At 32.8% G+C, this 27,212-nt stretch overlaps 1 protein-coding gene and 1 pseudogene across 5 annotated transcripts in view; both read right to left on the reverse strand.

The window, feature by feature from the left end:
* The window catches only part of LOC141460024 (atrial natriuretic peptide receptor 1), a 716,933-nt gene that overhangs the window by 347,682 nt on the left and 342,039 nt on the right, over positions 1-27,212 (reverse strand). The gene's annotated exons all lie outside the window — the stretch shown is intronic.
* LOC141461528 (U2 spliceosomal RNA) lies at positions 25,172-25,354 on the reverse strand (annotated as a pseudogene).

Raw genomic sequence — 27,212 nt, forward strand, 5'->3', positions numbered from 1 at the left:
GAACCACGTATTGGTATAGAATTTTGTTCTCTCGTACACTTTGTTTTTCTCAATTAAAAACTATAGTTGTTTTGTGCACAGATCTATAAATGTAGAAGATATAAACGGTTGAAAATTTTTTGGGTCATGAAATTCTGTAAAATTATGGCCGTTCTATATCTCCCACTGTGAACCACGTATTGGTATGGAATTTTGTTCTCTTATACACTTTGTTTTTCTCAATTATAAACTATAGTTATTTTGTGCACAGATCTATAAATGTATAAGATATAAAGGATTGAAAATTTTTTGGGTCATGAAATTCTGTAAAATTATGGCCGTTCTACATCTCCCACTGTGAACCACGAATTGGTATGGAATTTTGTTCTCTTGTACACTTTGTTTTTCTCAATTAAAAACTATAGTTTTTTTTGCAGAGATCTATAAATGTAGAAGATATAAAGGGTTGAAAATTTTTTGGGTCATGAAATTCAGTAAAATTATGGCCGTTCTATATCTCCCACTGTGGACCACGTATTGGTATAGATTTTTGTTCTCTTATACACTTTGTTTTTCTCAATTAAAAACTATAGTTGTTTCGTGCACAGATCTATAAATGTATAAGATATAAAGGATTGAAAATTTTTTGGGTCATGAAATTCTGTAAAATTATGGCTGTTCTTTATCTCCCACTGTGAACCACGTATTATTAAGGAATTTTTATCTCTTATACACTTTGTTTTTCTCAATTAGAAACTATAGTTATTTTGTGCACAGATCTATAAATGTAGAAGATATAAAGGGTTGAAAATTTTTTGGGTCATGAAATTCTGTAAAATTATGGCCGTTCTATATCTCCCACTGTGAACCAAGTATTGGTATGGATTTTTTTTCTCTTATACACTTTGTTTTTCTCAATTAAAAACTATAGTTATTTTGTTCGCAGATCTATAAATGTAGAAGATATAAAGTGTTGAAAATTGTTTGGGTCATGAAATTCTGTAAAATTATGGCCGTTCTACATCTCCCACTGTGAACCACGAATTGGTATGGAATTTTGTTCTCTTGTACACTTTGTTTTTCTCAATTAAAAACTATAGTTTTTTTTTGCAGAGATCTATAAATGTAGAAGATATAAAGGGTTGAAAATTTTTTGGGTCATGAAATTCTGTAAAATTATGGCCGTTTTATAACTCCCACTGTGAACCACGAATTGGTATAGAATTTTGTTCTCTTGTACACTTTATTTTTCTCAATTAAAAACTATAGTTATTTTGTGTACAGATCTATAAATGTAGAAGATATAAAGGGTTGAAAATTTTTTGGGTCATGAAATTCTGTAAAATTATGGTCGTTCTATATCTCTCACTGTGAACCACGAATTGGTATGGAATTTTTTTCTCTTATACACTTTGTTTTTCTCAATTAAAAACTATAGTTTTTTTGTGCACAGATCTATAAATGTAGAAGATATGAAGGGTTGAAAATTTTTTGGGTCATGAAATTCTGTAAAATTATGGCCGTTCTATATCTCCTACTGTGAACCACGTATTGGTATGGAATTTTTATCTCTTATTCACTTTGTTTTTCTCAATTAAAAACTATAGTTATTTTGTGCACAGATCTATAAATGTAGAAGATATAAAGGGTTGAAAATTGTTTGGGTCATGAAATTCTGTAAAATTGTGGCCGTTCTATATCTCCCACTGTGAACCAATTATTGGTATGGATTTTTTTTCTCTTATACACTTTGTTTTTCTCAATTAAAAACTATAGTTATTTTGTTCGCAGATCTATAAATGTAGAAGATATAAAGTGTTGAAAATTGTTTGGGTCATGAAATTCTGTAAAATTATGGCCGTTCTACATCTCCCACTGTGAACCACGAATTGGTATGGAATTTTGTTCTCTTGTACACTTTGTTTTTCTCAATTAAAAACTATAGTTTTTTTTTGCAGAGATCTATAAATGTAGAAGATATAAAGGGTTGAAAATTTTTTGGGTCATGAAATTCAGTAAAATTATGGCCGTTCTATATCTCCCACTGTGAACCACGTATTGGTATAGATTTTTGTTCTCTTATACACTTTGTTTTTCTCAATTAAAAACTATAGTTGTTTCGTGCACAGATCTATAAATGTATAAGATATAAAGGATTGAAAATTTTTTGGGTCATGAAATTCTGTAAAATTATGGCTGTTCTTTATCTCCCACTGTGAACCACGTATTATTAAGGAATTTTTATCTCTTATACACTTTGTTTTTCTCAATTAGAAACTATAGTTATTTTGTGCACAGATCTATAAATGTAGAAGATATAAAGGGTTGAAAATTTTTTGGGTCATGAAATTCTGTAAAATTATGGCCGTTCTATATCTCCCACTGTGTACCAAGTATTGGTATGGATTTTTTTTCTCTTATACACTTTGTTTTTCTCAATTAAAAACTATAGTTATTTTGTTCGCAGATCTATAAATGTAGAAGATATAAAGTGTTGAAAATTGTTTGGGTCATGAAATTCTGTAAAATTATGGCCGTTCTACATCAAGCACTGTGAACCACGAATTGGTATGCAATTTTGTTCTCTTGTACACTTTGTTTTTCTCAATTAAAAACTATAGTTTTTTTTTGCAGAGATCTATAAATGTAGAAGATATAAAGGGTTGAAAATTTTTTGGGTCATGAAATTCTGTAAAATTATGGCCGTTTTATAACTCCCACTGTGAATCACGAATTGGTATAGAATTTTGTTCTCTTGTACACTTTATTTTTCTCAATTAAAAACTATAGTTATTTTGTGTACAGATCTATAAATGTAGAAGATATAAAGGGTTGAAAATTTTTTGGGTCATGAAATTCTGTAAAATTATGGTCGTTCTATATCTCTCACTGTGAACCACGAATTGGTATGGAATTTTTTTCTCTTATACACTTTGTTTTTCTCAATTAAAAACTATAGTTTTTTTGTGCACAGATCTATAAATGTAGAAGATATGAAGGGTTGAAAATTTTTTGGGTCATGAAATTCTGTAAAATTATGGCCGTTCTATATCTCCTACTGTGAACCACGTATTGGTATGGAATTTTTATCTCTTATTCACTTTGTTTTTCTCAATTAAAAACTATAGTTATTTTGTGCACAGATCTATAAATGTAGAAGATATAAAGGGTTGAAAATTGTTTGGGTCATGAAATTCTGTAAAATTATGGCCGTTCTATATCTCCCACTGTGAACCACGAATTGGTATGGAATTTTGTTCTCTTGTACACTTTGTTTTTCACAATTAAAAACTATAGTTATATTGTGCGCACATCTATAAATGTAGAAGATATAAACGGTTGAAAATTTTTTGGGTCATGAAATTCTATAAATTATGGCCGTTCTATATCTCCCACTATGAACCACGAATTGGTATGGAATTTTGTTCTCTCGTACACATTGTTTTTCTCAATTAAAAACTATAGTTATTTTGTGCACAGATCTACAAATGTAGAAGATACAAAGGGTTGAAAAATTTTTGGGTCATGAAATTCTGTAAAATTATGGCCGTTCTATACTCCCACTGTGAACCACGTATTGGTATGGATTTTTTTTTATCTTATACACTTTGTTTTTCTCAATTAAAAACTATAGTTATTTTGTGCACAGATCTATAAATGTAGAAGATATAAAAGGTTGAAAATTGTTTGGGTCATGAAATTCTGTAAAATTATGGCCGTTCTATATCTCCCACTGTGAACCACGTATTGGTATAGATTTTTGTTCTCTTATACACTTTGTTTTTCTCAATTATAAACTATAGTTATTTTGTGCACAGATCTATAAATGTAGAAGATATAAAGGGTTGAAAATTTTTTGGTTCATGAAATTCTGTAAAATTATGGCCGTTCTATATCTCCCACTGTGAACCACGTATTGGTATGGAATTTTTTTCTCTTATACACTTTGTTTTTCTCAATTAAAAACTATAGTTATTTTGTGCACAGATCTATAAATGTAGAAGATATAAAAAGTTGACAATTGTTTGGGTCATGAAATTCAGTAAAATTATGGCCGTTCTATATCTCCCACTGTGAACCACGTATTGGTATAGATTTTTGTTCTCTTATACACTTTGTTTTTCTCAATTAAAAACTATAGTTGTTTCGTGCACAGATCTATAAATGTAGAAGATATAAAGGGTTGAAAATTTTTTGGGTCATGAAATTCTGTAAAATTATGGCCGTTCTATATCTCCCACTGTGAACCACGAATTGGTATGGAATTCCGTTCTCTTGTACACTTTGTTTTTCTCAATTAAAAACTATAGTTATTTTGTCCACAGATCTATAAGTGTAGAAGATATAAACGGTTTAAAATTTTTTGGGTCATGAAATTCTGTAAAATTATGGCCGTTCTATATCTCCCACTGTGAACCACGTATTGGTATGGAATTTTGTTCTCTTATACAATTTGTTTTTCTCAATTATAAACTATAGTTATTTTGTGCTCAGATCTATAAATGTATAAGATATAAAGGGTTGAAAACTTTTTGGGTCTTGAAATTCTGTAAAATTATGGCCGTTCTATATCTCCCACTGTGAACCACGTATTGGTATGGAATTTTGTTATCTTATACACTTTGTTTTTCTCAATTATAAACTATAGTTATTTTGTGCACAGAGCTATAAATGTATAAGATATAAAGGGTTGAAAATTTTTTGGGTCATGAAATTCTGTAAAATTATGGCTGTTCTTTATCTCCCACTGTGAACCACGTATTATTAAGGAATTTTTGTCTCTTATACACTTTGTTTTTTTCAATTAAAAACTATAGTTATTTTGTGCACAGATCTATAAATGTAGAAGATATAAAGGGTTGAAAATTTTTTGGGTCATGAAATTCTTTAAAATTATGGCCGTTCTAAATCTCCCACTGTGAACCACGAATTGGTATGGAATTTTGCCCTCTTGTACACTTTGTTTTTCTCAATTAAAAATTATAGTTATTTTGTGCGCAGATCTATAAATGTAGAAGATATAAAGGGTTGAAAATGTTTTGGGTCATGAAATTCTGTAAAATTATGGCCGTTTTATATCTCCCACTGTGAACAACGAATTGGTATGGAATTTTGTTCTCACGTACAATTTGTTTTCCTCAATTAAAAGCTATAGTTATTTTGTGCACAGATCTATAAATGTAGAAGATATAAAGGGTTGAAAATTTTTTGGGTCATGAAATTCTGTAAAATTGTGGCCGTTCTATATCTCCCACTGTGAACCACGTATTGGTATGGAATTTTTTTCTCTTATACACTTTGTTTTTCTCAATTAAAAACTATAGTTATTTTGTGCACAGATCTATAAATGTAGAAGATATAAAAAGTTGACAATTGTTTGGGTCATGAAATTCAGTAAAATTATGGCCGTTCTATATCTCCCACTGTGAACCACGTATTGGTATAGATTTTTGTTCTCTTATACACTTTGTTTTTCTCAATTAAAAACTATAGTTGTTTCGTGCACAGATCTATAAATGTAGAAGATATAAAGGGTTGAAAATTTTTTGGGTCATGAAATTCTGTAAAATTATGGCCGTTCTATATCTCCCACTGTGAACCACGAATTGGTATGGAATTTCGTTCTCTTGTACACTTTGTTTTTCTCAATTAAAAACTATAGTTATTTTGTCCACAGATCTATAAATGTAGAAGATATAAAGGGTTGAAAATTTTTTGGGTTATGAAATTCTGTAAAATTATGGCCGTTCTATATCTCCCACTGTGAACCACGAATTGGTATAGAATTTTGTTCTCTCGTACACTTTGTTTTTCTCAATTAAAAACTATAGTTGTTTTGTGCACAGATCTATAAATGTCGAAGATATAAACGGTTGAAAATTTTTTGGGTCATAAAATTCTGTAAAATTATGGCCGTTCTATATCTCCCACTGTGAACCACGTATTGGTATAGAATTTTGTTCTCTCGTACACTTTGTTTTTCTCAATTAAAAACTATAGTTGTTTTGTGCACAGATCTATAAATGTAGAAGATATAAACGGTTGAAAATTTTTTGGGTCATGAAATTCTGTAAAATTATGGCCGTTCTATATCTCCCACTGTGAACCACGTATTGGTATGGAATTTTGTTCTCTTATACACTTTGTTTTTCTCAATTATAAACTATAGTTATTTTGTGCACAGATCTATAAATGTATAAGATATAAAGGATTGAAAATTTTTTGGGTCATGAAATTCTGTAAAATTATGGCCGTTCTACATCTCCCACTGTGAACCACGAATTGGTATGGAATTTTGTTCTCTTGTACACTTTGTTTTTCTCAATTAAAAACTATAGTTTTTTTTGCAGAGATCTATAAATGTAGAAGATATAAAGGGTTGAAAATTTTTTGGGTCATGAAATTCAGTAAAATTATGGCCGTTCTATATCTCCCACTGTGAACCACGTATTGGTATAGATTTTTGTTCTCTTATACACTTTGTTTTTCTCAATTAAAAACTATAGTTGTTTCGTGCACAGATCTATAAATGTATAAGATATAAAGGATTGAAAATTTTTTGGGTCATGAAATTCTGTAAAATTATGGCTGTTCTTTATCTCCCACTGTGAACCACGTATTATTAAGGAATTTTTATCTCTTATACACTTTGTTTTTCTCAATTAGAAACTATAGTTATTTTGTGCACAGATCTATAAATGTAGAAGATATAAAGGGTTGAAAATTTTTTGGGTCATGAAATTCTTTAAAATTATGGCCGTTCTATATCTCCCACTGTGAACCACGAATTGGTATGGAATTTTGCCCTCTTGTACACTTTGTTTTTCTCAATTAAAAATTATAGTTATTTTGTGCGCAGATCTATAAATGTAGAAGATATAAAGGGTTGAAAATGTTTTGGGTCATGAAATTCTGTAAAATTATGGCCGTTTTATATCTCCCACTGTGAACAACGAATTGGTATGGAATTTTGTTCTCACGTACAATTTGTTTTCCTCAATTAAAAGCTATAGTTATTTTGTGCACAGATCTATAAATGTAGAAGATATAAAGGGTTGAAAATTTTTTGGGTCATGAAATTCTGTAAAATTATGGCCGTTCTATATCTCCCACTGTGAACCACGTATTGGTATGGAATTTTTTTCTCTTATACACTTTGTTTTTCTCAATTAAAAACTATAGTTGTTTCGTGCACAGATCTATAAATGTAGAAGATATAAAGGGTTGAAAATTTTTTGGGTCATGAAATTCTGTAAAATTATGGCCGTTCTATATCTCCCACTGTGAACCACGAATTGGTATGGAATTTCGTTCTCTTGTACACTTTGTTTTTCTCAATTAAAAACTATAGTTATTTTGTCCACAGATCTATAAATGTAGAAGATATAAAGGGTTGAAAATTTTTTGGGTTATGAAATTCTGTAAAATTATGGCCGTTCTATATCTCCCACTGTGAACCACGAATTGGTATAGAATTTTGTTCTCTCGTACACTTTGTTTTTCTCAATTAAAAACTATAGTTGTTTTGTGCACAGATCTATAAATGTCGAAGATATAAACGGTTGAAAATTTTTTGGGTCATAAAATTCTGTAAAATTATGGCCGTTCTATATCTCCCACTGTGAACCACGTATTGGTATAGAATTTTGTTCTCTCGTACACTTTGTTTTTCTCAATTAAAAACTATAGTTGTTTTGTGCACAGATCTATAAATGTAGAAGATATAAACGGTTGAAAATTTTTTGGGTCATGAAATTCTGTAAAATTATGGCCGTTCTATATCTCCCACTGTGAACCACGTATTGGTATGGAATTTTGTTCTCTTATACACTTTGTTTTTCTCAATTATAAACTATAGTTATTTTGTGCACAGATCTATAAATGTATAAGATATAAAGGATTGAAAATTTTTTGGGTCATGAAATTCTGTAAAATTATGGCCGTTCTACATCTCCCACTGTGAACCACGAATTGGTATGGAATTTTGTTCTCTTGTACACTTTGTTTTTCTCAATTAAAAACTATAGTTTTTTTTGCAGAGATCTATAAATGTAGAAGATATAAAGGGTTGAAAATTTTTTGGGTCATGAAATTCAGTAAAATTATGGCCGTTCTATATCTCCCACTGTGGACCACGTATTGGTATAGATTTTTGTTCTCTTATACACTTTGTTTTTCTCAATTAAAAACTATAGTTGTTTCGTGCACAGATCTATAAATGTATAAGATATAAAGGATTGAAAATTTTTTGGGTCATGAAATTCTGTAAAATTATGGCTGTTCTTTATCTCCCACTGTGAACCACGTATTATTAAGGAATTTTTATCTCTTATACACTTTGTTTTTCTCAATTAGAAACTATAGTTATTTTGTGCACAGATCTATAAATGTAGAAGATATAAAGGGTTGAAAATTTTTTGGGTCATGAAATTCTGTAAAATTATGGCCGTTCTATATCTCCCACTGTGAACCAAGTATTGGTATGGATTTTTTTTCTCTTATACACTTTGTTTTTCTCAATTAAAAACTATAGTTATTTTGTTCGCAGATCTATAAATGTAGAAGATATAAAGTGTTGAAAATTGTTTGGGTCATGAAATTCTGTAAAATTATGGCCGTTCTACATCTCCCACTGTGAACCACGAATTGGTATGGAATTTTGTTCTCTTGTACACTTTGTTTTTCTCAATTAAAAACTATAGTTTTTTTTTGCAGAGATCTATAAATGTAGAAGATATAAAGGGTTGAAAATTTTTTGGGTCATGAAATTCTGTAAAATTATGGCCGTTTTATAACTCCCACTGTGAACCACGAATTGGTATAGAATTTTGTTCTCTTGTACACTTTATTTTTCTCAATTAAAAACTATAGTTATTTTGTGTACAGATCTATAAATGTAGAAGATATAAAGGGTTGAAAATTTTTTGGGTCATGAAATTCTGTAAAATTATGGTCGTTCTATATCTCTCACTGTGAACCACGAATTGGTATGGAATTTTTTTCTCTTATACACTTTGTTTTTCTCAATTAAAAACTATAGTTTTTTTGTGCACAGATCTATAAATGTAGAAGATATGAAGGGTTGAAAATTTTTTGGGTCATGAAATTCTGTAAAATTATGGCCGTTCTATATCTCCTACTGTGAACCACGTATTGGTATGGAATTTTTATCTCTTATTCACTTTGTTTTTCTCAATTAAAAACTATAGTTATTTTGTGCACAGATCTATAAATGTAGAAGATATAAAGGGTTGAAAATTGTTTGGGTCATGAAATTCTGTAAAATTGTGGCCGTTCTATATCTCCCACTGTGAACCAATTATTGGTATGGATTTTTTTTCTCTTATACACTTTGTTTTTCTCAATTAAAAACTATAGTTATTTTGTTCGCAGATCTATAAATGTAGAAGATATAAAGTGTTGAAAATTGTTTGGGTCATGAAATTCTGTAAAATTATGGCCGTTCTACATCTCCCACTGTGAACCACGAATTGGTATGGAATTTTGTTCTCTTGTACACTTTGTTTTTCTCAATTAAAAACTATAGTTTTTTTTTGCAGAGATCTATAAATGTAGAAGATATAAAGGGTTGAAAATTTTTTGGGTCATGAAATTCAGTAAAATTATGGCCGTTCTATATCTCCCACTGTGAACCACGTATTGGTATAGATTTTTGTTCTCTTATACACTTTGTTTTTCTCAATTAAAAACTATAGTTGTTTCGTGCACAGATCTATAAATGTATAAGATATAAAGGATTGAAAATTTTTTGGGTCATGAAATTCTGTAAAATTATGGCTGTTCTTTATCTCCCACTGTGAACCACGTATTATTAAGGAATTTTTATCTCTTATACACTTTGTTTTTCTCAATTAGAAACTATAGTTATTTTGTGCACAGATCTATAAATGTAGAAGATATAAAGGGTTGAAAATTTTTTGGGTCATGAAATTCTGTAAAATTATGGCCGTTCTATATCTCCCACTGTGTACCAAGTATTGGTATGGATTTTTTTTCTCTTATACACTTTGTTTTTCTCAATTAAAAACTATAGTTATTTTGTTCGCAGATCTATAAATGTAGAAGATATAAAGTGTTGAAAATTGTTTGGGTCATGAAATTCTGTAAAATTATGGCCGTTCTACATCAAGCACTGTGAACCACGAATTGGTATGCAATTTTGTTCTCTTGTACACTTTGTTTTTCTCAATTAAAAACTATAGTTTTTTTTTGCAGAGATCTATAAATGTAGAAGATATAAAGGGTTGAAAATTTTTTGGGTCATGAAATTCTGTAAAATTATGGCCGTTTTATAACTCCCACTGTGAATCACGAATTGGTATAGAATTTTGTTCTCTTGTACACTTTATTTTTCTCAATTAAAAACTATAGTTATTTTGTGTACAGATCTATAAATGTAGAAGATATAAAGGGTTGAAAATTTTTTGGGTCATGAAATTCTGTAAAATTATGGTCGTTCTATATCTCTCACTGTGAACCACGAATTGGTATGGAATTTTTTTCTCTTATACACTTTGTTTTTCTCAATTAAAAACTATAGTTTTTTTGTGCACAGATCTATAAATGTAGAAGATATGAAGGGTTGAAAATTTTTTGGGTCATGAAATTCTGTAAAATTATGGCCGTTCTATATCTCCTACTGTGAACCACGTATTGGTATGGAATTTTTATCTCTTATTCACTTTGTTTTTCTCAATTAAAAACTATAGTTATTTTGTGCACAGATCTATAAATGTAGAAGATATAAAGGGTTGAAAATTGTTTGGGTCATGAAATTCTGTAAAATTATGGCCGTTCTATATCTCCCACTGTGAACCACGAATTGGTATGGAATTTTGTTCTCTTGTACACTTTGTTTTTCACAATTAAAAACTATAGTTATATTGTGCGCACATCTATAAATATAGAAGATATAAACGGTTGAAAATTTTTTGGGTCATGAAATTCTATAAATTATGGCCGTTCTATATCTCCCACTATGAACCACGAATTGGTATGGAATTTTGTTCTCTCGTACACATTGTTTTTCTCAATTAAAAACTATAGTTATTTTGTGCACAGATCTACAAATGTAGAAGATACAAAGGGTTGAAAAATTTTTGGGTCATGAAATTCTGTAAAATTATGGCCGTTCTATACTCCCACTGTGAACCACGTATTGGTATGGATTTTTTTTTATCTTATACACTTTGTTTTTCTCAATTAAAAACTATAGTTATTTTGTGCACAGATCTATAAATGTAGAAGATATAAAAGGTTGAAAATTGTTTGGGTCATGAAATTCTGTAAAATTATGGCCGTTCTATATCTCCCACTGTGAACCACGTATTGGTATAGATTTTTGTTCTCTTATACACTTTGTTTTTCTCAATTATAAACTATAGTTATTTTGTGCACAGATCTATAAATGTAGAAGATATAAAGGGTTGAAAATTTTTTGGTTCATGAAATTCTGTAAAATTATGGCCGTTCTATATCTCCCACTGTGAACCACGTATTGGTATGGAATTTTTTTCTCTTATACACTTTGTTTTTCTCAATTAAAAACTATAGTTATTTTGTGCACAGATCTATAAATGTAGAAGATATAAAAAGTTGACAATTGTTTGGGTCATGAAATTCAGTAAAATTATGGCCGTTCTATATCTCCCACTGTGAACCACGTATTGGTATAGATTTTTGTTCTCTTATACACTTTGTTTTTCTCAATTAAAAACTATAGTTGTTTCGTGCACAGATCTATAAATGTAGAAGATATAAAGGGTTGAAAATTTTTTGGGTCATGAAATTCTGTAAAATTATGGCCGTTCTATATCTCCCACTGTGAACCACGAATTGGTATGGAATTCCGTTCTCTTTTACACTTTGTTTTTCTCAATTAAAAACTATAGTTATTTTGTCCACAGATCTATAAGTGTAGAAGATATAAACGGTTTAAAATTTTTTGGGTCATGAAATTCTGTAAAATTATGGCCGTTCTATATCTCCCACTGTGAACCACGTATTGGTATGGAATTTTGTTCTCTTATACAATTTGTTTTTCTCAATTATAAACTATAGTTATTTTGTGCTCAGATCTATAAATGTATAAGATATAAAGGGTTGAAAACTTTTTGGGTCTTGAAATTCTGTAAAATTATGGCCGTTCTATATCTCCCACTGTGAACCACGTATTGGTATGGAATTTTGTTATCTTATACACTTTGTTTTTCTCAATTATAAACTATAGTTATTTTGTGCACAGAGCTATAAATGTATAAGATATAAAGGGTTGAAAATTTTTTGGGTCATGAAATTCTGTAAAATTATGGCTGTTCTTTATCTCCCACTGTGAACCACGTATTATTAAGGAATTTTTGTCTCTTATACACTTTGTTTTTTTCAATTAAAAACTATAGTTATTTTGTGCACAGATCTATAAATGTAGAAGATATAAAGGGTTGAAAATTTTTTGGGTCATGAAATTCTTTAAAATTATGGCCGTTCTAAATCTCCCACTGTGAACCACGAATTGGTATGGAATTTTGCCCTCTTGTACACTTTGTTTTTCTCAATTAAAAATTATAGTTATTTTGTGCGCAGATCTATAAATGTAGAAGATATAAAGGGTTGAAAATGTTTTGGGTCATGAAATTCTGTAAAATTATGGCCGTTTTATATCTCCCACTGTGAACAACGAATTGGTATGGAATTTTGTTCTCACGTACAATTTGTTTTCCTCAATTAAAAGCTATAGTTATTTTGTGCACAGATCTATAAATGTAGAAGATATAAAGGGTTGAAAATTTTTTGGGTCATGAAATTCTGTAAAATTGTGGCCGTTCTATATCTCCCACTGTGAACCACGTATTGGTATGGAATTTTTTTCTCTTATACACTTTGTTTTTCTCAATTAAAAACTATAGTTATTTTGTGCACAGATCTATAAATGTAGAAGATATAAAAAGTTGACAATTGTTTGGGTCATGAAATTCAGTAAAATTATGGCCGTTCTATATCTCCCACTGTGAACCACGTATTGGTATAGATTTTTGTTCTCTTATACACTTTGTTTTTCTCAATTAAAAACTATAGTTGTTTCGTGCACAGATCTATAAATGTAGAAGATATAAAGGGTTGAAAATTTTTTGGGTCATGAAATTCTGTAAAATTATGGCCGTTCTATATCTCCCACTGTGAACCACGAATTGGTATGGAATTTTGTTCTCTTGTACACTTTGTTTTTCTCAATTAAAAACTATAGTTTTTTTTGCAGAGATCTATAAATGTAGAAGATATAAAGGGTTGAAAATTTTTTGGGTCATGAAATTCAGTAAAATTATGGCCGTTCTATATCTCCCACTGTGAACCACGTATTGGTATAGATTTTTGTTCTCTTATACACTTTGTTTTTCTCAATTAAAAACTATAGTTGTTTCGTGCACAGATCTATAAATGTATAAGATATAAAGGATTGAAAATTTTTTGGGTCATGAAATTCTGTAAAATTATGGCCGTTCTATATCTCCTACTGTGAACCACGTATTGGTATGGAATTTTTATCTCTTATTCACTTTGTTTTTCTCAATTAAAAACTATAGTTATTTTGTGCACAGATCTATAAATGTAGAAGATATAAAGGGTTGAAAATTGTTTGGGTCATGAAATTCTGTAAAATTGTGGCCGTTCTATATCTCCCACTGTGAACCAATTATTGGTATGGATTTTTTTTCTCTTATACACTTTGTTTTTCTCAATTAAAAACTATAGTTATTTTGTTCGCAGATCTATAAATGTAGAAGATATAAAGTGTTGAAAATTGTTTGGGTCATGAAATTCTGTAAAATTATGGCCGTTCTACATCTCCCACTGTGAACCACGAATTGGTATGGAATTTTGTTCTCTTGTACACTTTGTTTTTCTCAATTAAAAACTATAGTTATTTTGTTCGCAGATCTATAAATGTAGAAGATATAAAGTGTTGAAAATTGTTTGGGTCATGAAATTCTGTAAAATTATGGCCGTTCTACATCAACCACTGTGAACCACGAATTGGTATGCAATTTTGTTCTCTTGTACACTTTGTTTTTCTCAATTAAAAACTATAGTTTTTTTTTGCAGAGATCTATAAATGTAGAAGATATAAAGGGTTGAAAATTTTTTGGGTCATGAAATTCTGTAAAATTATGGCCGTTTTATAACTCCCACTGTGAATCACGAATTGGTATAGAATTTTGTTCTCTTGTACACTTTATTTTTCTCAATTAAAAACTATAGTTATTTTGTGTACAGATCTATAAATGTAGAAGATATAAAGGGTTGAAAATTTTTTGGGTCATGAAATTCTGTAAAATTATGGTCGTTCTATATCTCTCACTGTGAACCACGAATTGGTATGGAATTTTTTTCTCTTATACACTTTGTTTTTCTCAATTAAAAACTATAGTTTTTTTGTGCACAGATCTATAAATGTAGAAGATATGAAGGGTTGAAAATTTTTTGGGTCATGAAATTCTGTAAAATTATGGCCGTTCTATATCTCCTACTGTGAACCACGTATTGGTATGGAATTTTTATCTCTTATTCACTTTGTTTTTCTCAATTAAAAACTATAGTTATTTTGTGCACAGATCTATAAATGTAGAAGATATATAGGGTTGAAAATTGTTTGGGTCATGAAATTCTGTAAAATTATGGCCGTTCTATATCTCCCACTGTGAACCACGTATTGGTATGGAATTTTTTCTCTTTTACATTTTGTTTTTCTCAATTATAAACTATAGTTATTTTGTGCACCGATCTATAATTTTAGTTGAAGACATGGTGAAATGTGAGTGTAAGGTGGTCCTATCTAAGTCTAGTGAGTGGTTAAGATAGTTAAATGTGAGTGTAAGGTGGTCCTATCTAAGTCTAGTGAGTGGTAAACATGGTGAAATGTGAGTGTAAGGTGGACCTATCTAAGTCTAGTGAGTGGTAAACATTGTGAAATGTGAGTGTAAGGTGGTCTTATCTATGTCTAGTGAGTGGTAAACATGGTGAAATGTGAGTGTAAGGTGGTCCTATCTAAGTCTAGTGAGTGGTTAAGATAGTTAAATGTGAGTGTAAGGTGGTCCTATCTAAGTCTAGTGAGTGGTAAACATGGTTAAATGTGAGTGTAAGGTGGTCCTATATAAGTCTTGAGAGTCACTAACATGGTATAGATGAGTCACCAGACTGGTAGAATGAAGATGCCAAGTTTGGGAAAAGTGATAATATTGATAGAGAAGAGGCACTAGCTAGGCGGAATAATGATGCATTGGTCCGATTCTGGTTTAACCGTTGGCAATGTTTGGTTTTAAAAAATTAATCTCTCTTTTGATTAAATTAAAAATTTAATCGTCCAAAGTGATTAAAACTAAATTTGGAATTTAATTCAATCAATTAAAATTGTGATGATTTAATTTTAATTTTAATCCTAATTTTTAGTTATGATTAAAAATTTTAATTGATTAAATTCCGATTAAATTAAAAGTGAATTTAATTTTAATCAACTAATTTTGGCCGATTAAATTTTTTAATTTAAATCCTGATTAAAATTAAATTTCGGTTTAAATCAATTGTTTTTTAATTGATTAAATTTTTGCCCAACTCTGATCTCTTGGAAGAACACACACCATGTCAGCCAGATCGGTCTATTTCTTTGTGTTTGGCATTCGTTTGAATGGAGGAAGTCGAGTGATTTTCAAAAAATGGACGGAAAAGAATTTCGTGTGTTGATTAAACACTACTTTATGAAAGGCAAAACGCCTCAGGAGACTTAAGAGAAGCTTGATAAACATTATGGTGACTCTGCACCTTCGATTAGAACAGTTTATAAGTGGTTTCAAAATTTTCGGAGTGGCCATATGGGCACAAGTGACGCTGAACGTTCTGGACGCCCTGTTGAGGTTACTACTCCAGAAATCATTGATAAAATCCATGATATGGTGATGGATGACAGAAGAGTGAAGGTGCGTGAGATTGCTAGTGCTGTGGGCATCTCGAATGAACGGGTACATAATATTTTGCATCAACATTTGGACATGACAAAGCTATCCGCAAGATGGGTGCCGCGATAGCTCACGCTTGACCAAAAACGAAATCGTGTGAAGTGTTGCAAGGACGGTTTGCAGCTGTTCCAGAAGAATCCGCAGGACTTTAAGCGTCGTTTCGTCACTGTGGATGAAACATGGATACATCACTACACTCCTGAGACCAAAGAACAATCTAAACAATGGGTTACCAAGGGGGAATCTGCGCCAAAAAAGGCAAAGACCGTTCCTTCGGCTGGAAAGATTATGGCGACTGTCTTTTGGGATTCGCAAGGAATAATCCTCATCGACTATCTGGAAACGGGTAAAACTATTGCAGGTGCATATTATTCATCGTTATTGGACCGTTTGAAAACCGAGCTGCAAGAAAAACGCCCACGATTGGCCCACAAAAAAATCCTTTTCCATCACGACAACGCACCAGCTCACACCTCAGCAGTTGTGGTCGCAAAATTAATGGAAATAGGGTTCCAACTCGTTTCACATCCCCCCTATTCTCCAGACTTGGCTCCCTCGGATTACTATTTGTTCCCCAATATGAAGAAATGGCTGGCGGGAAAAAGATTTTATTCAAAGAGGAGGTGATTGCAGAAACGAATGGCTATTTTTCAGACTTGGACAAATCCTATTATTCGGAAGGGATCAACAAACTAGAGCAGCGTTGGACGAAGTGTATAAGCCTAAAAGGAGACTATGTTGAAAAATAAAAAAGGTTTACCCCCAAAAATTAAGTAGTTTTTATTTTTGCACGCAAACGACCCTCGTAATTATTGATTCTTAGCAATTTAATGTGACTAGCCAGTAAAACTTTTTATATATTTTATTCTACTCTTTTTAATAACGGAAGTAATATATGTTATGTACGTGAAAATCCAAAATAATTCGGCTCAAAAACTGACAAAATTTGTTCACAATGGACACTTTAAAATTAAGTAAAATTTAAACCCAACAGTGTGCTAACATTTAAAACAATTCTTTTCCGTCATCGCTACTTTTTAATTTGATAGTAAACTTTAAGTGGAAATAAAATTAATACGTGCAGAAGGAAGGAAAATAGTTTATTTTTAGTGTTTAGGAAATGTGTACACTTTAACCTTTCTGTAGACATGGTCACGACTGGACTCAGTATCACCTACTCGCTCTTCTAGCTATCCAACTGTTCCAACTATCGCGTGATATACGATCATAACACATGTGGCGTAAAGTGGACGACGATATTAGTCACCCCACTCAAGCTGCTGTACACAACTAACTTAAACCTGTGCCATTCTTTATTGACTGTTTTATTACCTAATTCACTTGGCTACTTAAAAGATAGACGTTGTTTAATCTTATTCTTTTAGTTAGGAACACCGTTAATGTGATTGTTTCTTGGTGGCAAGAAAAATGAGTTTACTATGGAATGGAGCAGGGGAAAAATCAGAAAATGGTTGGGTATTGGATGATTTGGTGGTTTTAAGGCGATGCTGTACACTACAGACCAGATTTTATGTGAGCGCTGTAAGGTGTTAAAGAGGCAGGTTGGCTCTGTCGTCTATTTAATCGATTAAACAGAAGAAATCGTCTACAAAGCAAATGGAAGTAAGGGAAAAACAAATACATCATAGTCTTTGTAATGTTTGTTTCTCAAATTAGGATTTCTGGCTCTTTCTCAAACTGACACCTCAAGCCATTTTATAATTTTTTTTTAACCTTTTTCTATTTGATGGGAATAGTTCAGAGAATATTGGCGTACACATTCTCTGGATATTTTTTTATTTCACGCTCTTAGGATGCGTTCGTTACATTATGGCGTCTTGGGAACATTCTAGAAAAATCATAAAAATAATTTTTTTCAAAAAAACTATTATGATTGAAAATGGAAACATTTTTCAGCAAAATGATATGATAGCTCACCCACAAAATGTAGTATAAATCAAATTAATTGCAGCAGCTATTTTAGATTCAATCTAGAAAAGATAAGTAAAATGGTTTTATGTCATTTAAGCTTAGGAGGTATGCTAAACATTCAAGATCTTTAATCAAGCACCATGATTTATGGATATAAACCATGATTTTCTCGTAACACCCATCATGAATTATTACTAAAATAATGTGGTCGAGAGGTTAGTTAGTGGCTATTAGGTACAGGCTCAGTCTGAAAATGATTGTGAAATACACTTAAGAAATACAAAGTGGCGGTGCTTCAAAAGACGTGTATAAGATTGTAACAGGTGACGAATCATGGATATATGCGTATGAGCCGGAAATTAAACAGCAGTCGACTGTATGGGTGTTTCAAGATGAACCAAAAATCCTACAAAAGTTGTTCGCGCTCGAAGCACTTCGAAACAAATGGTCGCCAAGTTTTTTTCGGAAAAACTGGTCATGTGGCAACAGTGCCTTTAGAGGAACGTAGAACGGTCAATTCTGAATGGTACACAACCATTTGTTCGCCGGAAGTCTTCTCGATGAAATAAGGAAAACAAACAAGCGCCGTCGAATCATTCTTCATTAAGACAATGCTAGCTGTCACATATCTCGTCTAAAATCCGACTATTTGAGCACTCAAAAAATCTAATTAATGGGTCATCCGCTGTACAGTCCTGATTTGGCACCAAATGACTTCTTTTTGTTTCTGAACGTCAAGAATAAATTACGTGGACAACGATTTTCGTCGGCAGAAGAAGCCGTTGATGCATTCAAAAATCATGTTTTGGAGGTGTCTCAAGCGGAATGGGAAAAATGCTTTGACAAGTGGTTCGAACGCATGCAGAAGTGTATAGATCATAAAGGAGAATATTTTGAAAAACAATAAAGTCATTTTCAATGACAAATTACTGTTTTTTTTTATTATTAGGCTCAAAATATAAATAGTGCCCCTCATACAAGAAACTTCAGTTCCAAAATAAGAAAATAGAGTAGGATGATATCATATTACAGTGACTCTGGAATATGATTGAGGGTTTTATTAGGTTTTTTAAAATAATGGATAAACAAGTTGCTCCAATTCTGGATGATTTCTTTTTAAATGTTCTTTTGCTCTCCAATACCTTAAACAGGTAGGTCTTTAATTAGTAACCAGTATAATTAGACTATTCAAATAATCTTAAAACCGTGGAGAGCAGTTTTTCTAGCTTGTAAAATTGTAATGGTGGAAATTGCTAGTAATTTGTTTCCATTAGTTAGATTCTTCTGTTTAATTAACACACTCTTCTAGTATTGCAACTACTTTAAACAAAGATTCTGAACAGATTTTAGTAAGCAAATATACTTAATCTTAGCGTTCATTTACCAAGCCATTTACTCTTATTTCTTTCAAAATGCAAACATTGCAAACGGATTGGATTTCCAAAATTGGATTTTGCAGGCACCGAATTGAGATAAAATTGTTTAGGCGAAGGTCTGAAGTTGGTAAACCGTTTTTTATATTACTTTAGGTCTTTTTACAGCTTTTCGCCAATCTCATCTCAATAATTGCTCCAACCAAACGCCTGCCATTTCAGTTTATGAAACTATTTCTAAGGGAAACCAATAACTGCGGCAGGTTTCCTAGGGAATACAGCAGTGTTCTTCCCTCTAAAGAGCTTTTACGTAATATCATAGAACTCAAATAACAACTCTACAATACCAAGACTGGGGAAAATATCCGACTAATTGAAAAGAATTGCAAATTTTTTAGAATAGATGATTTGACATGTATGCAGTAGACCGCAGGGCCGGATTTAAAAGAAAAGAGGCCCTAGGCTATTCCACTTATGAGGCCCTTTCACCTCCCATCTTTAAGTTTGTTTTAATCCTTAACCAATATAACTTTTTATGTTTGTTTATTAGTCATATGCGTAGAATTTCTCCTTATTTTCAGTTCAGTGTTTTAGTGTTCACTGTTTTTAGAATAGTGTAATTTTAATTTTGGGTAGACGGCAGATTGTACTACCGTTCTTTACCTTGCTCCAGATTCGGTCAAAAAAAAAAAACTTACTGAACAACTTAGGAAAATGTTTAAAATTTGACTATAAAAATTAATGGGAGCAATTGACGAAATATTCGTACCTTAACATACTCCAAAATAACTTTACCATCTCCGTATTACATCTAGTTTACCTTCTAAAACTCTAATATCGTCCCCTACCTCAGATAGTGCCCAAAAACTTGTAATGAACAAGTCTTTAAACAACTCCACCACGAGTTCCAACCTTTACCCAAAACCAAACAATCCTTTGCCAACATTTTCGCTCCGTAACCATTTATACTGAACATACTTTTGAATCTGGATTAGGCAGGAATTTTTAAAGATTTCGTTCCGAAAAGCTGATGGGGTTTCTACACTCTAACCCATACAAATTGAAATCCACGGCACGCAAATTAGAATATCAAAGCAGAAATCACCGCCACAAAGGACCCAAATCGACAACAAGTACCGCTATCTAAACTTGTGTCACAACTTCAATATTATCAATAATTAATTAGATAGGAACAAGTAACCTTTGCCTATCACAACAAACTTTGAAGTAACATTAAACATTTAAACATAGTTTATAGTTTAAGTCACTATTTAATCGGCTGCAAAATTTTCCCCAACTTTATCAACCTAATTTTGAATTAAATATTTCGCTATCCGGTTCATCAAATTAGTTAATTTCATTAAACCATTTTCCCTTATTAAGGAGTAATTAGTTTACCTTCAAGGTGTTAAAACTAAAGGGTTTCCCTTAAAGCATTTCTCGCGTTAAAATAAACTAAAAGCAAGTTTCACTAAAAAGTAAATAAAGCTCATTTACACTAAACATAAAACAAATTTTACACAAGAGTTTATAACCAGCTTTTAAGAGCTTTATAAACTTCAGTACTCCCAACAAATCCACTCCTGAAATGATTCCTGTGTGGAGGCAGACTGTTTAAAATTATTGTAAAGGTTTGTTTGTTTTGTCACTTAAGTACGTACTTAATGCAAAGGGAACTCATTTAGGTATATATTTATTTCTTTTTAAGATTAAAGTTATGGAGATTGGAGATACATGTAAGTTGGAAAAAGGAAGAGCATCCATTTCAAAGAACATTGTGGAAGTATTTATGGTGGAAATGAAGACTGTTACAGTTACAATTTGAACAGAATGATGTCATAAAAAGTGAAAATAAAAACAAAACCTTAAAACTGAAGATATAATTAAGGATAGTGTTCAGTCGTACACAGCTCTACTTGGCGGCTCTTTTAACTTTCCCGCCATGCTTTTTCCCGCGTTTCTGGTTCCCGCCAAACTTAACTTCTGTAGCCTCGCATTCTATAACCTTCAGTGTGTTCTCATTTCTGTTCCTTCCATGCTACTGGGCATCACGTTCATCGGCAGGAAGAAGTAGCAACAACCGCCTTTCTGTATCCTTTACGTTACACTTCTCTTCAACATCAGTTTTTCTCCATCTTCCATCTGCAGGGTTATCTCGGTGTCTTTTTCCCCCCCCCCTTTCTTTCTTGGCATCGGTAGCACCATACAGCCAGCATATCATTTATTTGTACATAAATAACAGAAATTTAGTTTTAAACCTTTATGTTTTTATAATTCATTAGTGCCTAAAATCTGTTAAACTTTAATGCCTGCCTCTACCATAAAACCATATAATATTTCATATATCTTTACATTATTTCTGCTCAAAATGCACATATAATTATAAGGGGAAGTTAGCTCCTTTTCAAGGCAGTTGAAAAGCTCTTTTCTTTGTATGTCATGCTTCGCACACTCCATGATGATGTGCTCAGCGCTATCCACCTCATGGCATCTATCGCACAAGTCATTATTCACCTTCCCAATTTTATATAAATACTCACCGCAAATAGCTTGGTTCGAACGCAACCGGCACATACTGCTTATAAATCTTTTATTAGAGTTCTCTAAATTTCTAAACCAGGGTTTTCTCTGGCCTGCGACCGGATTATATTTTTTGTAGAAAGCACCTTTTTCGTTTGCGTATAATTGACTCCAACTCGCCACCGCTCTTTGTCGGCTCAATGTGTTAACGTCCTCGTTAGTAAGTCTGTAGTCTGTAGTCTGTCCATCCACTGTGGCTTCCCTAGCCAGATCGTCCACCTTCTCATTAAGCACTATTCCAACATGACTTCTGATCCAGACAAACTTCACCATCCTATCTGCGGCTACTATTTCTCTGTTCAACTCTAGAATTTCCACCAGTAAATGAGAATTATTTATAGAAAATTTAAAATTTTGCAATTTCTGTAATGAACTATTGCTGTCTGTGTAAATTACGGTTTTTTTTGTGGTTAAGTGTGTTGATATACCTCAATGCCTCTTTTATAGCGTACAGTTCCGCGCTGTATACCGTACATTGTGGTGCAAGTTTGAATTTAGCCCCATATTCTAATTGAGGATCATAAAACGCAGCTCCAGTACGACCATCTAATTTAGAACCGTCTGTGTACAGAGTGTAGTAATCTGAGTGTTTTTCATAATTGGCATTAAATATTATTTTTGAAACGTAAGATGTTTTATCTCTATTGTCGAGTAGGAATTCGATATTTAGTGTTTGTATGAGATTACTGTAATTTGTTTTAAATATTGGAGCTATTTCGCTACTCGGTGTCTTTTGTTTGCCCTCTTTATGGCCCTGGCCCTTCAGGCCTTGACCCCACTTGGTGTCCAACCTTTTCGAGGTGGCGGGGCTTACGCACTTAGGGCACTAGAGATTAACCCTCTCTAAAACTCTCGCGTTTTCCGCTTCTGGGTGCGGGTGCCTTCGCGCGCTTACGGATAGTTTTTTTTTTTTTAATTGGGAGAAGTATTATGTATTTATTGTTCTCTAAACTACTTAATTGCTTCATGTTACAAAAATATTAAAAAATAAAAATAAATTAGGCTGCGAAATTGGCATTTAATGTTCAAAAACAAAATTATGTAATTAATGTGAAACATGGGTTGAATTTAAATTAAAACAGTTAAGAAGGGCTAAATAGCCTTTAAGGGACAATTATAGATAATATATTAATATAGTTATAACAGAAGAAAAACATCCAGCAAAATTATCTGGAGCATATTGATAGAAACGATCTGGAAACAACAAATCAAATTAAATATTATGTCTGTAACAAATAATGTCAAACTAAAACTATCAATTCGCCAAGCTGGGCTAAATTCAAAGATATTAACAAAATGTAGTTAATCATCAAATTCTAGTATGAAATCAATATTACTTATTTCGGCAATAGATAAAAAAAAATATAACAATCTAAAAAAAATCCATTTTTGGGCCTAAAAACTCCAGTGTTCACCAAAAGTCGGATAATGAATAATGATGTTGAAAAATAATTCATAGAATGACGAGACCCAAAACCATGTTATTATTATCCAGTGAACATTGAAGACAATTGAACTGGAAGATAGAACAGTTACATGACATGGATGCCAATTCTAGCCATTATCTCCATTAATGTTATCCAAATATGTTGTTTGTAGCTATTATTGTAGGTGTGTCCGATTGGTAAACAAGAGTGAGGCAACATTTCTAGGATTCAGTAAATATTAGGAACTTGATTTACATCGTGTGTAAGTTACTATCTTTGGTTACGCTAAATCAATAACACAAATCAATTTTATGCCGAAACTTAAATCGACAAAATCCATAATCTTTGATTTTATTCGTCAAAGCATATTTGAATATATCCCTGACCGGTTCCGGAATTTTAATCTATCATCAGAGATGGAATAATCAGTTTGGTGAAGAGATTTCGACTTCACTGACTCAGCGAATCATCTCGCAAGTAGTGGAAGTCGAAATCTCTTCACCAAACTGATTATAACCTGTATCTTGGTCGCCATGTGGTCCTATATGACAGATTGTACGGCTCTGCGGATACCTTTTAATTGTAAACCATTTTAAGGATCTATTAGATTAAATCATTCAATACACAGCTTGCCAGAAATCCGCCTTTAATTAAAGCTTAAATAAGCCCCTATTAGCAGCCTATAGTGAATCAGCTTGTCCTGACGGTTAAAGCACTAGTTCGACCTGAAAATGGTGGTCCTGTAAAGGCCGTTTTAACCACCGTACCTTTTGTAAAGTGACCGACCTAAATCTCTTCACCACGTACTAGAAGCGTGACTTGCAAAATAACTTTAATATGAAATGGGAGAACACTCCAAAAACACGGAGAATCAGTCCCAAGAACCTGCCTGAATCAGTTGAATAAGTTAATCAAGAATATGGACAACAACTGAATCAGTGATACCAGCGAAGTAATTCTATGTAACTCAGCAGTTGTTGACGTAATAATCAGTTTTAACTTGGCCAATGTCCTGTCAATCCGTAATCTTACTTCCTTTTACGAAATAAGGAATATATTTGTAATCAGAAAATTTGACTAAATTTCTTTCTGGACGTGGTTAGAATCCCTCTTTTGAGAAACATATTGTCCCATCTCATGTGTTCTGAGAAGGAGGGTACATACGTTGATAAAATTTCAAGTTCAAAGTTAATTTCTCTAATAGGAAGTGCATCTTACTTGATGCATTGCTGCAACTTTTGAGATTTTCTCGCATTTGGCTCCCATAATTCTCTTAAAATTTCTTAAATAGACACAGTATGTAATTTCACTTTACTTATATTATCTTTCTAGAAGAAATTAAAAAATAAAGTAATTGCCTATTTTTTCAGGCGGGGCTTAACGTCCAACTACCAATAGGTGTCGTGGCCAGAGACGACTAGCAAACGTACTTTACTATTTCTCATATTAACCATTAAATAAAATCCAAGGCCTTGAGACCGGGAATCGAACCCAGTACCACCAATGCATATTAGCTTTGCAGGTCTCGCGTCTCTTAACCCGCTCGGCTACCGTGGCACCCTACCATTCTCAACTATCTGGGAGTGATTCTCGATAAGGAGCCAACAATGACTTCCGATATGAGACGGAAACAATTGAGGAAAGATGGCCATTAACACTTGTGCACACTAAAAGATCTCTATACATTATATTTCTTTAAGGAATCTTGGCAGGAAATTGAAACATCTTGCCATTAACAGGATGAATGTCTTTCGGAGGAAAATTGTTATTTAGATCTCTCTGCTAAATTAAAATGTTACAGGAAGTTTCTTCTATTCTATTGTCATGACCTGTATTTTATTTTACCTGTAAAGATAAGTCCAACGTTCGGAGAACTTTGTTATGTAAAGTTTTACTGCTATGAAATTGAATAGTTCAGGTAGTCCAGAACTACCTAGATAATAACCAAGCTACGTTATTGGAGGCCGTACCCAGAGATTAAGCTGATAAGAACAGATTCTACACTTTGATCTTAGCCAAAAGGCCGAGAAGCTACTAGAAGAAATTATTGTGTAGCAATTCTCGTGTAAGGGTTTAGACAAACTTACCTGAATGGGTGACAGATCAGCGTAATGTATGATTTTAAAAACTTCATAATGTTAGTAAGAACTAAATATGACTCAAAAACTAGGAGTTTAGGAGGTTGTATGAGTTATAACTTCGAAAGCCTAAGCTAAAGAAGCGATGCTGCGTGTGTCTTTAAACTATTTTTTCAGTAAAAATAGTATTGAGAAGTTTAAGTACTGTTTTTATTACAATAATTTCTACTTTAACGTCATACTTTAGTCGACAAGAGGCTCACAGTGCCTGATTTTAAGACAACCTGACTAGTAAACTAAATGTGAACTATCTAGGAAGGTTACACAGAGGAGATTTAGACAGAATAGGAACTATGAAAATATTTACATCTTTCTAAACCATTACCAAGAACAAAAAGCACATTATAAAGAAGAGTACTTCTTCATTTCTAGTAAAGATTTATTTGATTTCTCCCAGAATCTCTGTTCCAAAGTTGAAACTGGAAATGAGCCAACCTCCTCAACCTACTCGCAGATTATTGCAGCGTATCTTATCAAGCGAAAGCGTAAACTTGACTACAATATTCTGGGACTAATGGTACATACGTGGGTCGTTTGAAAAGTCCGTGCAAAAATAAAGACTACTTAATTTTTTGGGGTAAACCTTTTTTATTTTTCAACATAGTCTCCTTTTAGGCTTATACACTTCGTCCAACGCTGCTCTAGTTTGTTGATCCCTTCCGAATAATAGGATTTGTCCAAGTCTGAAAAATAGCCATTCGTTTCTGCAATCACCTCCTCGTTTGAATAAAATCTTTTTCCCGCCAGCCATTTCTTCATATTGGGGAACAAATAGTAGTCCGAGGGAGCCAAGTCTGGAGAATAAGGGGGATGTGAAACGAGTTGGAACCCTATTTCCATTAATTTTGCGACCACAACTGCTGAGGTGTGAGCTGAGCGTTGTCGTGATGGAAAAGGACTTTTTGTGGGCCAATCGTGGGCGTTTTTCTTGCAGCTCGGTTTTCAAACGGTCCAATAACGGTGAATAATAGTTTTACCCTTTTCCAGATAGTCGATGAGGATTATTCCTTGCGAATCCCAAAAGACAGTCGCCATAATCTTTCCGGCCGAAGGAACGGTCTTCGCCTTTTTTGGCGCAGATTCCCCCTTGGTAACACATTGTTTAGATTGTTCTTTGGTCTCAGGAGTGTAGTGATGTATCCATGTTTCATCCACAGTGACGAAACGACGCTTAAAGTCCTGCGGATTCTTCTGGAACAGCTGCAAACCGTCCTTGCAACACTTCACACGATTTCGTTTTTGGTCAAGCGTGAGCAATCGCGGCACCCATCTTGCGGATAGCTTTGTCATGTCCAAATGTTGATGCAAAATATTATGTACCCGTTCATTCGAGATGCCCACAGCACTAGCAATCTCACGCACCTTCACTCTTCTGTCATCCATCACCATATCATGGATTTTATCAATGATTTCTGGAGTAGTAACCTCAACAGGGCGTCCAGAACGTTCAGCGTCACTTGTGCCCATATGGCCACTCCGAAAATTTTGAAACCACTTATAAACTGTTCTAATCGAAGGTGCAGAGTCACCATGATTATCAAGCTTCTCTTTAGTCTCCAGAGGCGTTTTGCCTTTCATAAAGTAGTGTTTAATCAACACACGAAATTCTTTTTCGTCCATTTTTTGAAAATCACTCGACTTCATCGATTCAAACGAATGCCAAACACAAAGAAATAGACCGATCTGGCTGAAACTTGGTGTGTGTTCTTCCAAGAGATGCAACTAACTAAACATAACCTCGATACGCGCCAGTAG

Source organism: Rhodnius prolixus, unplaced genomic scaffold (genome assembly GCF_049639745.1).
Source record: "Rhodnius prolixus isolate KJV_2025 unplaced genomic scaffold, Rpr scaffold_6, whole genome shotgun sequence".
In the NCBI taxonomy this organism is placed as follows: Eukaryota; Metazoa; Arthropoda; class Insecta; order Hemiptera; family Reduviidae; genus Rhodnius; species Rhodnius prolixus.